We start from the raw sequence: 15,035 nt of genomic DNA, 5'->3' as shown, positions 1-15,035 counted from the left end.
TCAACTGTCGAATTTCCGCGAATCGAGGATACCTACACGAAGCCCATAACACGGGGGTTAGTACATAAATTTTTCAGAATTTTCTAAGCTCATTTAATGGTCGAAAATACACTGCGAAGTTCCGTGGGACCCATTGAAAAACGGTGTCGGAAAAATTCGAAATTTATGTCGTTGCGAAGCTCTCGACTAATGGAGCGTGCTGGTGGCCTCGGTTTCCTTGTGGGATTCACGGTTTCCGAGAAATCTAGCCCAAAAGTCGAAATGGGCTAAAATCTTCCCGAGCAAAAATCGGACAATCCGCTCGATGGATTTCGGCGTTCTTGGTGTCTATGGAAAGCTCTCGCCGAGTAGATGATTCTGGACACAAGACCCGGTCCAATCGGTGGCCGGATCGGCCGGATTTGGCCGGGGAAGCTGGAGCGGCGCGCGCGCGCGCAGGGGCGTTTCATGCGCGCCCGGCTGCGCACGCCGCCTGGCTGGTCGGGCGCTGGTGGCTGGGGGTGGAGAGGAGAGAGAAACGAGAGAGAGAAGAGGGGAGGGAGCGTCGCGCGCGGGAGGAAGAAAAAGAGAAGAGACCGGTCCGATTCGACCGGTCCGATCCGGTCCGGTTCGATTCGGCCAGTTCGATTCAGGACACAAAATTTTGAATTTTTACTCTGCCTCGGGACCGAAAACGAGGTCCAAAAATTCCGAAAAAATTCCATAAAACTCAGAAAAATACGTAGACTCCAAATATATTTTTAGTTTTGCCACGTGGTCTTTAAATTAATTTTTAAAAATCATCAAAGTTTATATTTTCGAAAAATCGAACCCGATTTTTAAAATTCGAAAAATCTCAAAAAAATTCCTAAAATTCAAATAAAATTAAAATACCAAAAATACTCATAAATAATAAAATTTTGGGGTGTTACATGTTCATTCAATTTCAAGAAAATAATATTTTTCATTCATTCATTCATATAGAAATTATACACAAAAATTCATAAGCTTATTTTACAGTCTCAAAAATATCAATACAATTTATTACATCATCAACTATAATTACATGAACCAAAATACTACTCTATACATGGGCCCTAGCAAAATATTATAACTGATGAGGTGACTCTGGACTGTGGACTGTAGCAGATTTGGACAACTGTAATCAGAGCACTACTATGGCGGCTGCTGTGTCTGGTCTCCAGTACCTACGCTATAAAGAATTCAACGCGCTAAGCAAATTGTTTAGTGGTGCATAATCTTAAAGAATAATAATTGAATAGTTAAAAGTAATAGCTCTATGTAGAATTTTGCACTTCTAGATCCTGCACTTTGAGAATAAATTAATTAATAGTATCTTTTCTGTGTATTTATTTCATTCTCTGTCTTTTTAAACTCATGTCATAGTCTTTAAAATCACATCAGTGTCTTTCATATCATATCAGTGTATTTCATAGCATATCAGTGTATTTCGTATCATATTAGTGTATTTCATGTCATATCAATGAATTTGTGCCTAAGTAACCTATAACAGTCTATAAAGGCTAGATATATGGGAATATTCTATCCTGTATACAACGTCATGTCAGGCAAAAGACCAGTGGGCAGGCATATAATATCCTATATATAACTGTCTGTTAGGCACAAGGCCAGTAGGCAGCCATAAAGCCAAAAATACAATTATGCACAATGGCATCTGATACCATAATTCACTGTCTTTGGTGGCAAATAAGGGTACCTATCAGAGCACTTGCAGGCGTTACGTATCGCCGTCCCTGTAAGCCCTTGGGCGGAGCGGGTACCTATCAGAGCACTTGCAGGCATTACGTATTGCCGTCCCTGCAAGCTCCTGGGCGGAGAGGGTACCTATCAGAGCACTTGCAGGCATTATGTATCACCGTCCCTGCAAGCTCCTGGGCGGAGAGCCACGCTTTGTCACAATTCACACTTGAGAGTTCCCAGGAATTGTAGGCATTACGTATCTTCGTCCCTACTTTGCTCTAATACCATTTTCATGTCATTATAATGGGAACATAGGTCCCAATTACATATTCATATCATTTATAATGGGACACATGAGTCTCAAGTACATATTTATATAACTTATGTATTATTACTCTCATTATTTTATATCATGTACTATACATATTCATAGTATTGTTATTTCATATATGATGGAAACATAGGTTCCAAGTGTATTTTCATATGACTTATGTGTTTAGCAAACCATTTAGGTAATTTATATTTTATGTATCAACTGATTTCATGTCACCTTGTAGTGGGAAAGTGGGAAAAGTGTGTCCCACATATCTATTTCATGTAATTTAGCATGTAATGACTTATTAGGGATAAGTCAATAATTTATTTCTAGAACCTTTCTTTAGGTTCAATTTTAGTATCTTAATTTTGCATATCAAATTGAGCAATTTATGGCCACTGTTTGGCCTCATTTTCTTTATGGAAGTTGTTCTTCTATGTCTTATCTTTATTTTCCTTTTTGGATCATGTCATTTGGATTTATATAACTCAAGTTATGGTCAAATAACCATAACTAGGTCAATTTTGGATTTTAGTTCCCTTACTAGGCAGTTTTAATGTTGAACTTAACCAATTTATTTGGACAACTTATAGTGATATTTAGGCCTAGTGTGCTTCATAAGATTTGTTTCCCTATGTCTTATGGTCACTTAAAAATTTTAATTGTAATTTTTTAAGTCTTGTGGAACTAATTATAGCCACATTATTGGCTTGGACTTAAATGTCCTATACTAGCATGATATCTATTTAGGTCAGTAGCTTTGACCTTAAATTTAGGCTTCATACATTTATAAGTTAAGGAAGATGTCTAAAACAAAGTTTTAGGTCTATTTCTTAGCTTTCTAGATTGGTATGACTCATTTCATTTGAAGACTTCTAGTGGGAGTTATGCTTAAGAAACTATTCCGGAGTTAATGGTCATTTATATCATTTCCAGAATTTATGCACTAATTTGGCCTAGCCAATTAACCTATTTCTCTTGATTTCTGGGTTCTGGTCAAAATACCAATCTTGTAGGTCTATATCTTATTGAAATTTTGGTACTAGTTTTATGTCATTTGGATTTCTGTGGACCAAGTTATGGCCTCTTTGCCAAAACTGGTCAAGTTGCCTAGACAAAGGTAAATTCTGGGCTATTTTGGTTCTGGACAGTTTTTGTGTCCCAACTTGTGCAAGCAATTTGACTTAGTTAATAATATTTCTGGGCTTTGTGTTCTTCACAAAAGTTGTAGTCCTATGTCTAAGCTTTCTAGTGGTATAAATTTCAAGTTATTTGGACCTGTCTTTAGTGAGATATGGCCAAATGAATGAATATTGTTCATTTGGTCATTTTCTAGGTTCACTAATTGGTAATCCAGATTAGGGAAAACTTTTGGTCACTTTTTAGGCAGATTTTGGACATGGTTTCTACATGGAAATTGATCCATTTTAGGTCTAGTTTTACCATTAATTGGTCTCATACCAATTGGGATCACACAATTTCACTTATGGCTTAAAATAGATACTATTTTCAACAAATTACTCAACCTGCACAAAATTACACTTTCAAATTTTCATTCCTCCTTCTCCCAAACTACAAATTGCATACATAGCACTTCTAATTGGCATCAAGCACATCTCAATTTGGTCAAATGTCCAGCAATAACTCAATTTGATTAAATGTCCAGCAATTACACATTCACTCAATTCAATTAAGTCAAATGTCCAACAATTATATAAGTCTCCAATAACCAACTCCAAACCCTAATTCAACTGATCAAAATCAACAATACACATTCCTCAACAATTAACTCATTCATCAATACCATAAATTAACATTGACATACATGAAATTAATGTTCTCCTAAGTACATCAAGACTGCCAAAATTAACATTTGCACAAACCTTCAAAATTTACTTCAAAACTCTACTTCAAATGATCAATTTCAAACTTACACATAACATGAAATTACTAGTACATGTAATTAGCCTAATCAACTTCATTACCCATCAATTACATGTAAAAATTGATCAACCTTCTAGTCTTTTCATGGCTGCCAAATTTGAAAACTTCTCATACCCTTCATTTCTCTAAGATTTCATGCATAATTCATCTCATATCCACCTCAATTCAAGTTTTAATAAAGCAAGGAAAAGATATAACCCCTTACCTTTAGTTGACCACTTCTCAACCTTCACCAAAGCTTCTTTTCTTGCTGTCTATAGTCTTCCCATGATGTGTGGACAATTTCTTATGAAGGAACTAGTGGAAATCATGGTGAGATTGAGAGAAATTGAAGCTTGCATGAAGGAAGAGCTATGGAGGTTTGAGAGAAATTCATTCGGCCATAGTGATGAAGATTGAAGAAGATGAATTAGTTAGTGGAGAATTCTGTCCACTTAAGCTTATTTATACCCCCACTAATGACAAATAAATTATTAAAATAATCAAGTTTTCATATTTCTACTTACACCCCCTCACTTTTCCTTTATTACACTACACATGTAATTTCTTATTTTCATTGGGTTTTCAACTTTTAATTTCTCTTATTTTTAATGGACATTTAGGTCAAAAGTCAACTTTAGGTGTCAAATGACCAAAATGCCCCTCTTCGAGGTACAATTGAACTTTTTCGATACTACCGATTAAATCCCTAATCCGCCGATTCCTTTAATTTCATTTTTATCTGTACTGATTAACTAAATTTTCTTTGACATTTTTAATGTCATTTGTACTTCAATAAACCTTTAATTAGGTCTCGAAAATTATTTATCGGGGTTTCCCTGCGGTCCTAGGATCGTCAACTGTCTACACAGTGGCTTCCCGGTGCGGTCACCCATCGCTACGGTTCCGGCTCGTTTAACCTAGTTGCATTTCCTTTCTTTTATTTTTCCTTAATTTTTCTTATATTTTCTTATCATGCATTCCATCATTTTATATCTCCTTAATATCATTTAAGTGTAGTTCCAGACATCCTGGCTGTCCGGACAGACATTAATCGTCGGAACACTAGAACGTACGGACTACCTACAGTGAGGGTGTTACAGAAACTTTAACAAAATAATTTATTGGGCACATACTTATCAAGGACTCACAAGAAAGCATATTTTTATTGAAAAAGTTTTTTGTGATGATTAAGAAATTAAAATCTTGAATTTCCCCTTAAAATCTTATTAATATGTTCAATAGTTGAATTTTTACCTTGTTGTTTTCTTCTTGTAATTTTCCAAAATAAGATAACCAAAGCAGCTCCAATGATCACTGCAGCAATAGATGCCACTACTGGAATGGCAAATAGTTTCTTCTTCTTTTTCTTCTTGCATGAAAGGGATGCATATAGATTTGCATTTCCTTCAACACTTGAATTAATTGAGTAAATTCAACAAAATTAGTACTTTAAATTATTGACTTCCAGTGAATACTAACATACTCTAGCGGTAAATCCTTTACTAGTTTCTGTATGCCTGTAAGTGAACTTATTAAATTAAATGAACAAGAAATTGAAAAACAAACAACTCACAGTTCCTATGATCACCTAAGCACTCAAATAGAGGCATGATCAGGGCAACATTAAATAAAATTAACATGCCTCATTGTAAATTTTGCTGCTATAGATTTGTGATTTTTGGCAAAATGTTCACCTTAACACTAGCAAACTCTTCTCTGCCCTTTAAATGAGAGCTGGGGGAACAGAACCTGCGAGTTGGTTTCCTGATAGATTTCTGCCAAGCATAATGAATATAATCAGTTGCTATGGTATTATTTCTTTTGAGAGGCATGCATTTTCAGTTCTAGTCCCAAGTGACTTACAAAAATTTCAGGGAAGATAATTTAGACAGAAAATCAGGCACTGATTCAGTCAAACTGTTGTTTGATAAGTCCCTGATATCATTGTAAGACAATTTGTTTCTGATATATAAATGTTGAGAACATACCAACTTTATTTGAGATCAAAATTACTTAGACAGATTGTAACAATGTGAGATTCGATATGTAAGGAGTATTCTCCCCGGTCAATCCACTTGACAATAAGTTCCTAATTGATTGTTGAATAATGTTACTGAGAGACTTTCAAATTCAGAAGAAGAAATAATAATAATAATAATAATAATAATAATAATAATAATAATAATAATAATAATAATAATAATAATAATAATAATAATAATGAAGCAGAATCACAAGGATTTGATTCTAGGCAGGTCAGAGTCATTATAGCTGCAAATGAGACCTTCCCATAAGTAATCTTGTGGGGAACAAGGATCACCTTGCCAGTTTCTTTCTATTATATATGCTGACTTGATGTTCATTATGACATCAACTATCAGATCACACATTATACAAAAATAGCAATAGTTGAAAATTAAGGATACTGGGAAAATACCGTATAAATCTGCAATGGCCATGAAAATACAAATATTAAAAAAGAACGTACCATCTTGTTGATCTGATTGAGATTGTGAGAGTTCAAGTACAATATATATCTCAATTGCATTGATAAAGGGTGGAAGGGTTGCATTTCCGGTTTCCTCCAAGGAAAACTGAAATTTTCTTCCATTCAATGCTAAATGAGTAAATATTGTTCTTGAGGACAAATAACGAGGATATAATGGTCCATACCATTTTTGTCCATTCAAATATATGTCGAACTCCCTGGATTGGTTCGCTTGGAGAATAGCAATTTCAGCAAGTGCATGTAGGTATAACACTAGCTAGCAGTACCTTCAGTGCCCATCCAAAAAAGTAGTGGCTCAGTAGCATTTGCTGATGTGACAGCAGTTTCATGACAATTGATGGTGGACAGAAATGATTTTGTTGCTGGTAATTAATGGGATTAAAACAGTGTGTATGAGATGGGTAAAAGTGGACTAGCTGTTATTCTTTTTACAAGCCTATCTAGTTTTGGCTTGGGTCTAATTTAGTTCTATAGATCCAATCTTCCTTAGACCCAATTCAGCTCTACAATTTCTCTCAAAGCATCGAAACAGCAGAGAATCAATCACTCCCACATGTTCCTCATTCCAGCTAAGAATGGTGTTACAAGTTGTTGTAAATTAGTTAGAATCACCTATAAATACGGGAGGGTAGCATAGAGATTTCTTCTAAAATAGCTTCTAGAGCATTCTTTTACTTGTATATAAACATACCATTATTCAATGAAATAACACAGCTTTTGCTCATTTACAAAATTTTTAGCTAAACTCTTCATGGTATCAGAGCACAACCTGTGCTACTGAAAGATTGTTCTTCTTAGTAAAATGCAGCCCTCTAATTGCCTTTCTTTTATTCTGCCCTTAAGCTATTCTAGAGAATGGCTAATATAACCGAGACATCTGGGACTGGCATTGGGATTGGTACTCAGGCTGCTGTCAATGAAGATGGTGTTCATCTGGACAACTCTTACCACCCAGGCATGATACTTGTAAGTGCCCCGCTGACTGGGAAAAATTATTTATCATGGAGTAAATCCATGGTGCTTGCTTTGAGAGCCAAGGACAAGCTTGGATTTGTTGATGGGAGTTGCAAAATGTCTGCTGCTCGTTCTGCTGCACTGGACAAATGGAAAAAAGTGGATAGCATGGTGACCTCCTGGATCCTAAGTTCTATCTCAAAAGAGTTGGTGGATGCCTTTATCTATGTTGATTCATCCAAAGATCTGTGGGAAGAAATCAAAGAGAGGTTTGGAGACAGTAATGGACCTCTCCTCTACCAACACAAAAGAGAGATAAGCAATTTAACTCAATCAAATGCATCTGTTATGGTTTATTTTACTAAACTTAAAAAATTATGGGATGAATTGACATGCCTTAAGCCTTTACCTGTTTGTGAATGTGGGGCTTCAAAACAAATGGATGAGATTAATAGTGAGGACAAGCTTATACAATTTTTGATGGGTTTGAATGAAACTTATGATCAAACTAGAAATCAAATCCTCTTGATGGACCCCTTACCAAGTGTGAACAAAGCATATTCCATGGTGTTAAGGGTGGAAAAGCAAAGAGAAGTTCACACTGATTCAAGTGATAAATTCAATTCTGTCATGGTGGTAAAGGGATAGTTCTAGAAGGAGAAATCTCAAGGCAAGAAAAAGGAATTTGGAAAAAGGGAAAACAGATCCTATGATTACTGTAATGGAAATGGCCACACACGTGAAACATGTTTTAAGCTAAATGGTTATCCAGAATGGTTTACTGAACTTAAACAAAAGAAAGGGAAAGGCAAGGGCAATATGGCAGCAAATGCATATGAAAAAGTAGCTAAAATTTAGGGCAAGACTGAGCAAAAAATTGAGAAGGCTAATGTTGACTGGTCAAGCATAATCCAGCAGAAGATAGCCAAGTACATGCAGAACCAAAACCCTACTGTTAATGAGGCAAGCTATGTTAATTTCACAGGCTTTGCAGGTAAAAATCCATGTAGCTACTCTTCTAGCAGTAATGGTGAGCAAAGAGGCTTTTGGATAGTAGATTCAGGAGCTTCCATACAAATGAGTCATGACTTCACTCTTTTTCATATGATTACTGTAATGGAAGCGGCCACACACGAGAAACATGTTTTAAGCTAAATGCTTATCCAAAATGGTTTACTGAACTTAAACAAAAGAAAGGGAAAGGCAAGGGCAATATGGCAGCAAATGCATATGAAAAAGTAGCTAAAATTGAGGGCAAGGCTGAGTAGAAAATTGAGAAGGCTAGTGTTGACCGGTCAAGCATAATCCAATAGGAGATTGCCAAGTACATGCAAAACCAAAATCCTGCTGTTAATGAGGCAAACTATGTTAATTTTACAGGCTTTGCAGGTAAAAATCCATGTAGCTACTCTTCTAGTAGTAATGGTGAGGAAAGAGGCTCTTGGATAGTAGATTCAGGAGCTTCCATACAAATGAGTCATGACTTCACTCTTTTTCGTAACCCTACAAAATTAAATGGCCATAGCACAGTTACCTTACCAGATGGAACAACAAAGCAAGTTTTATATAGTGGAACCATTAACTTGAGCCCAAAAATGCACCTACACAACACACTCTACACACCAAGCTTCAAACACAATCTATTGTCAGTCAGTGCACTTGCCAAAACTTCCAAAATAAATGTTAAATTCTTCACTAATTACTGCCTTTTGTAGGACCAAGTGACTGAGGAAGTGATAGCAAGGGGGGAGCAGCAAGGAGGATTATACATAATAAGTAGTAGGTCTCTTAGAAATAAGCATAATCTTGGATTTTCTAGTAGCAACTATATTCCTATTTCTAAGACTCACTGTACTAAACCTACTTTGCAAATGAATGAAGTTCACCAATCTTCTGTTACACCTAATTCTTTTGAATTGTGGCATTCCAAACTTGGACACATTTCAAGCACCAAATTATCACATATCACCTCAATAAAACCAAAGAATCAAGATCATCAAGTGTGTGAGGTAGGCCCATTTGCCAAACAACAAAGGCTTATTTTTCAAAAGAGTAAAATTACAACAGAATCTGTTTTTGACTTAATTCATATTGATTTGTGGGGGCCCTCCTTAATCTCATGGAAAGCTAAAAAGCAAACCACCATCAGTCGATCCTCAGCTAAAACAGAGTATAGGAGCATGGCGATGACGGTTTGTGAATTACAATGGATCAGCTATCTTGTGGGTGAATTTGGTTTACAGTTGCCCCTTCCAATTACTTTGCATTATGACAATAAAGCGGTAGAACATATTGCTACTAACCCAATCTTCCATGAGCGGATTAAACACCTTGAAATAGATTGTCATGTGGTCCGAGATCAGCTGACTAAAGGTTTTATCAGCACCGTGCATGTACCGTCTCGGCACCAACTCACCATTATCTTCATAAAGCCTCTGGCGTCAGTTTTATTCAATGAGAACCTCTTCAATATGGGAATACATGACATCCATGTATCTCCATCTTGAAGGGGTTGAAGGGGGGCCTGATGGGGTTAAAACTGATGGGATTAAAACGATGTGTATGAGATGGGTGAAAGTGGACTAGCTGTTATTCTTTTTACAAGCTTATCTAGTTTTGGCTTGGGTCTAGTTTAGTTCTGCAGCTCCAATCTTTCTTAGGGCCAATTTAGCTCTATAATTTCTCTTAAAGCATCGAAGCAGCAGAGAATCAATCACTCCCACATGCTGCTTATTTCAGCTATTCCAGCTAGCCATTTCAGTTAAGAATGGCATTACAAGTTATTGTAAATTAGTTAGAATCACCTGTAAATATGGGAGGGTAGCATAGAGATTTCTTCTAAAATAGCTTCTAGAGCATTCTTTTACTTGTATATAAACATACCATTACTCAATGAAATAACACAGCTTTTGCTCATTTACAAAATTCATTAGCTAAATTCTTTAGTAATCAGCAGTTTGCGAGTTAATCACTTCTGGCCAATTATAAGGATGCCAGACTCGATCATAAATATCATTTGGAAACCTGAGACATTTAATCATGTCAAGTCAGAAATGAATCTTTCTTTACGGTGAAAAAAACAATTTGGTGATGTAAAGGGCTCACCTGACTGTTTCATTGGTTGTTGAACCAATATCTAACCTCCTGTAGAGTATTAGTGATCCAGTTTGAGTATTATAAGTTGCATTATTCAGAGGCCTCAATTCTAATGCTGATATGAATGGTGTCCCATAGGCATTGTTCACAAGACAGATAAATATGTAGCTCCTAGCAGTCACATGTATGATCTCTGTGGCAAATGAATGGATTGCATCCTCTAGTTACACCGTACTCCATTTATTAGTTCCTAGATGGATATCAAATTGTGGTATTTCATTTTGGCCATCATAATTTCTTTACAAGAAAGTAGCTCCGATAAGATATTTAATGCCTTTATCAAGGCCTAAGTTGTAACAGTTTCTATTTCTATGCAAAAAGCTTCTAACGTACTGTAGTCTCCTCACAAAGCTATAGTTACTAAATTCAGATGATATTCTTTTGCTTATGCCAGTGTCTATAAATGCTTCATCTAAATTGTAGTTTAGGTTCGTTATCGAATTGTTTAGGTAGCATTATCAGGTAGTCCACAATCTAGGCTAATGAAGCCTACGAGAGATACTCAACTCAACTTAACTCAACTAAGCCTTTATCCCAAAAATTTGGGGTCGGCTATATGGATTCGCTTTCTCCACTCTAAATGATTTTGGGTTAAATCCTCAAAAATGTGTAATGCTTCTAGGTCATGTTGTACTACTCTCCTCCAAGTCAATTTAAGTCTACCCCTTTTTTCTTTCTATCCTCTAACCTAATGTGCTCTACTTGTATAACTGGAGCCTCCATATGTCTACGCTTCACATGACCAAACCACCTCAATCTCCCTTCTCTCAACTTATCCTCAATTGGCACCACTCCTACCTTTTCTCTAATACTCTAATTATGGACTTTATCTAGTCTAGTATGGCCACTCATCCACCTTAATAATCTCATCTCTGTAACTCTTATCTTAGACGCATATAACTCCTTCAGTGCCCAACACTCACTACCATATAACATAGCCAGTCATATGGCTGTACCTTAAAATTCTCCTTTCAACTTATTGGGAATCTTGCGATTACATAAAACTCCCGTGGTACGTCTCCACTTCAACCATCCGGCTTTAATCCTATGACTAACATCCTCCTCACATCCCCCATCTACTTGAAGGACTGAGCTGAGATATTTAAAGTGATTACTTTGGGACAGTACCACTCCATCCAAGCTAACTCCTTCCCTATCACCAGTTTGGCCTTCACTGAACTTGCAATGTATGTATTCTGTCTTCGTTCTACTTAACTTAAAGCCTTTTGACTCTAGAGTGCTTCTCCAAAGCTCTAGCTTTCTATTGACTCATTCTCGTGTCTCATCTATCAGAATAATATCATCCGCAAACATCATGCACCAAGGAATACTCTCTTGTATATGTTTCATCAATTCATCTAAAACTAATGTAAAAAGGTAAGGGCTTATAGCTGATCCTTGGTGTAATCCAATTGAGATCGAAAAATCTCTTGTGTCCTCTCCCACTGTGTGCACAATAGTACTTGTTCCTTCATACATATCTTTCAACACTTGTATGTATCTAATAGATACCCTCTTTTGTTCTAACACACTCCATAAGACATCTCTTGGAACACTATCATAAGCCTTCTCCAAATCAATAAAAACCATGTGTAGATCTTTCTTCACATCTCTATATTTCTCCATCAAGCTTCTAATGAGAAAGATTGCTTCTATAGTTGAACGACCAAGCATGAAGCCAAATTGAATTAAAGAGATAGAAGTATCATGACGTAGTCGATGCTCTACAACTCTCTCTCACAACTTCATAGTACGACTCATGAGTTTAATTCTCCTATAGTTTGAGTAACTCTGTATGTCTCCCTTATTTTTAAAAATAGGTACTAAAATACTCCTTCTCCATTCATCAGGCATTTTTTTTGAGTTTAGAATCTTATTAAATAATTTATTTAACTATGTCACTCCCATATCTCCCAAACACTTCCACACTTCAATTGGTATTCCATCGGGTCCACAGGCTTTACCCACTTTTATTCTCTTAAGTGCTTCCTTTACTTTTAAAGATCTAATCCTTCTAGTATAATTCACATTCTTTTCTATTGTTCTATAGTCTATATTCACGCTATTACCATTTTGATTATTATTAAAGAGATCATTAAAATAATTTCTCCATCTTTCTTTAATGTCCTCATCTTTCACCAACACTTTTCCTTCTTTATCCTTAATGCACCTAACTTGATTGAGATCTTGACATTTCCTTTCTCTCCTCCTTGCTAATCTATAAATATCTTTCTCCCCTTCTTTAGTTCCAAGTTTCTCATATAACTTTTCAAAGGCCTGTGCTCTTGCTTGACTAACTGTCTTTTTTGTCTCTTTTTTTGCTATCTTGTATTGTTCATATGCCTCATTATTATCACATTTAGGTAATTTCTTATACCATTCCCTTTTTCTCTTAACTGCCTTTCGTACTTCCTTATTCCACCACCATCTCTCTTTTGAGGGTGGTCCATGTCCTTTAGACTCTCCAAGTACTTTTCTAGCTACTTCTCTAATCTTTGATGTTATCTGTATCCACATATCATTAGCTTCCATATCCAGCTTCCATGCTTCGGACTCGAGAAGCTCATTTTTGAACTTCACTTGCTTTACTCCTTTGAACTCCCACCACTTTATTCAAGCTACACTATTTCTTCTGACCCTACTTGAATTGTTCCTAAACTTGACATCCAAGACCAATAACCGATGTTGACTTGTTAAAGCCTCTTATGGAATGACCTTGCAATCTTTGTATAGAGCTCTATTTGTCTTCCTGGTTAAGAGGAAGTCAATTTGGCTTCTATGTTGCCCACTTTTGAAAGTCACTAAATGTGACTCTCTTTTTATAAAGTAGGTATTTGCTAATATTAGGTCTGTTGACCCCACATGCTCAAAGGAGCATAGATTTTGATGATACCAAAACTCAACTATAATCAAACTAACATTGTTTTAAGTGTTGTGCATCTCAAAGAAAAAGAGACAAGGATTTTATGATGGATTCGTGCTTCTGAAGAAAGGATGACATTCTAAGGATAACACAGGACGAATCAAAGGAGATAAAAGAAGAAAAGGTTACCTTTCAAGGCTGCATTGAAAATCAGAATTGAAGGTACACATAGTATAGAAGTTAAGTTTTATTGATAGGATTACTTGTGAAAAGAATTGAGGAGTAAAATTCAATGATGCTTATTTTCAATCCCTCAAAAGATTTTCTTTTTAGATATCATTATTGGCCTAAAAAAGTGTTTGACTATGATTTGGTGTAAAGTTTTATAGTTTTGAAAGTTTTGCAGAAAAGTTTTCCTGGTATGCTAACTGGTTTGCTACTTGTTTAGTATGCTAACTGGTTTGCTATTTTTTCAAGTATGCTAACTGTCTCAACTCTGCACAACATTGCAGAAAACGACAAAATAACGGCTATTTTCTTGAAATTCGTATCTATAACATTCAAATGAGTTCTGCAACGATAAAAAAACGTTCCAAAGCTATAAATACACCTTCCTTTGGCCATTTTGCACTTAATGAAAGTCCCTCTACTGTTCAAAATCATAAAAGCTTTCATTCAAAGTGCTCAAAGTGTTTTATTGCTCATCATTGGCTTATTTACTCAACTCTTCTTTATAGTTTATGTTGTATTGAGTGAGAGTGAGTTTTAAACACATTATTATCATTTATGAGAGGTCATTCAAGCACCTATTGAAGCTTGGTTGTGATAAGTGTTTGGGATAACACTTGGTAGAAGTGTGAAGCTACTTGTAAAAGCTTTGGTGAGAAGATTTGTAAAGGGCTTTGTCTCTTGCCTTTGAAAGAGAAGAATAGTGGAGTGAAGACTCAAAGTGGGATCTTTGAGAGAGTGGATGTAGGCTAGTTAAAGCCGAACCACTATAAAAATTTCAGTGTTCATTTTCTCAACCCTTGCTCTTTACATTTATGCAATTTAACTTTATGATTGATGTGTTTTGCTGACATGAAAATTGAGGTCATTTGCTGTTGATCTTGCTGCTGTTTGAGAAAATCAGTTTATTGCTAAATCTGCTGATATCTGATATAATCTGCTTGTTGTTTGATCTGCTGTCAGTTAGTATATGTGGTATTCTGCTCTGGTTGCTGTGTTAAAAATTTATCCAGATTACTGATATCTTTACTGAATGCTGATATAATTTGTTAGATCAGTATACTGATTGCATATAGCATAACTTTGAATCAACTTGTCAATAGAGCTGTATTGTTCATATTTCACATTAGTAAATTGAGTTGAACCTAGCTACAATTTTCAAAGGTTTTGAGCAAGAACCGAAAATTGTTTTTAAAAGTCCAATTCACCCCCCTCTTGGACATATTTTGGGACATCAAAGTCGTATACCATAGCAAAATCCAGGATACTTTTTCCTTCCTCATTTGGACTGCCAAAACCAAAACCTCCATGAACATTCTCATAACCTTGCCTATCACTTCCTACATGTCCATTCAAATCTTCACTAATGAAAACTGTCGCAA

This window comes from Hevea brasiliensis, chromosome 1 (genome assembly GCF_030052815.1).
Source record: "Hevea brasiliensis isolate MT/VB/25A 57/8 chromosome 1, ASM3005281v1, whole genome shotgun sequence".
In the NCBI taxonomy this organism is placed as follows: Eukaryota; Viridiplantae; Streptophyta; class Magnoliopsida; order Malpighiales; family Euphorbiaceae; genus Hevea; species Hevea brasiliensis.
This window is presented reverse-complemented; position numbering follows the sequence as displayed.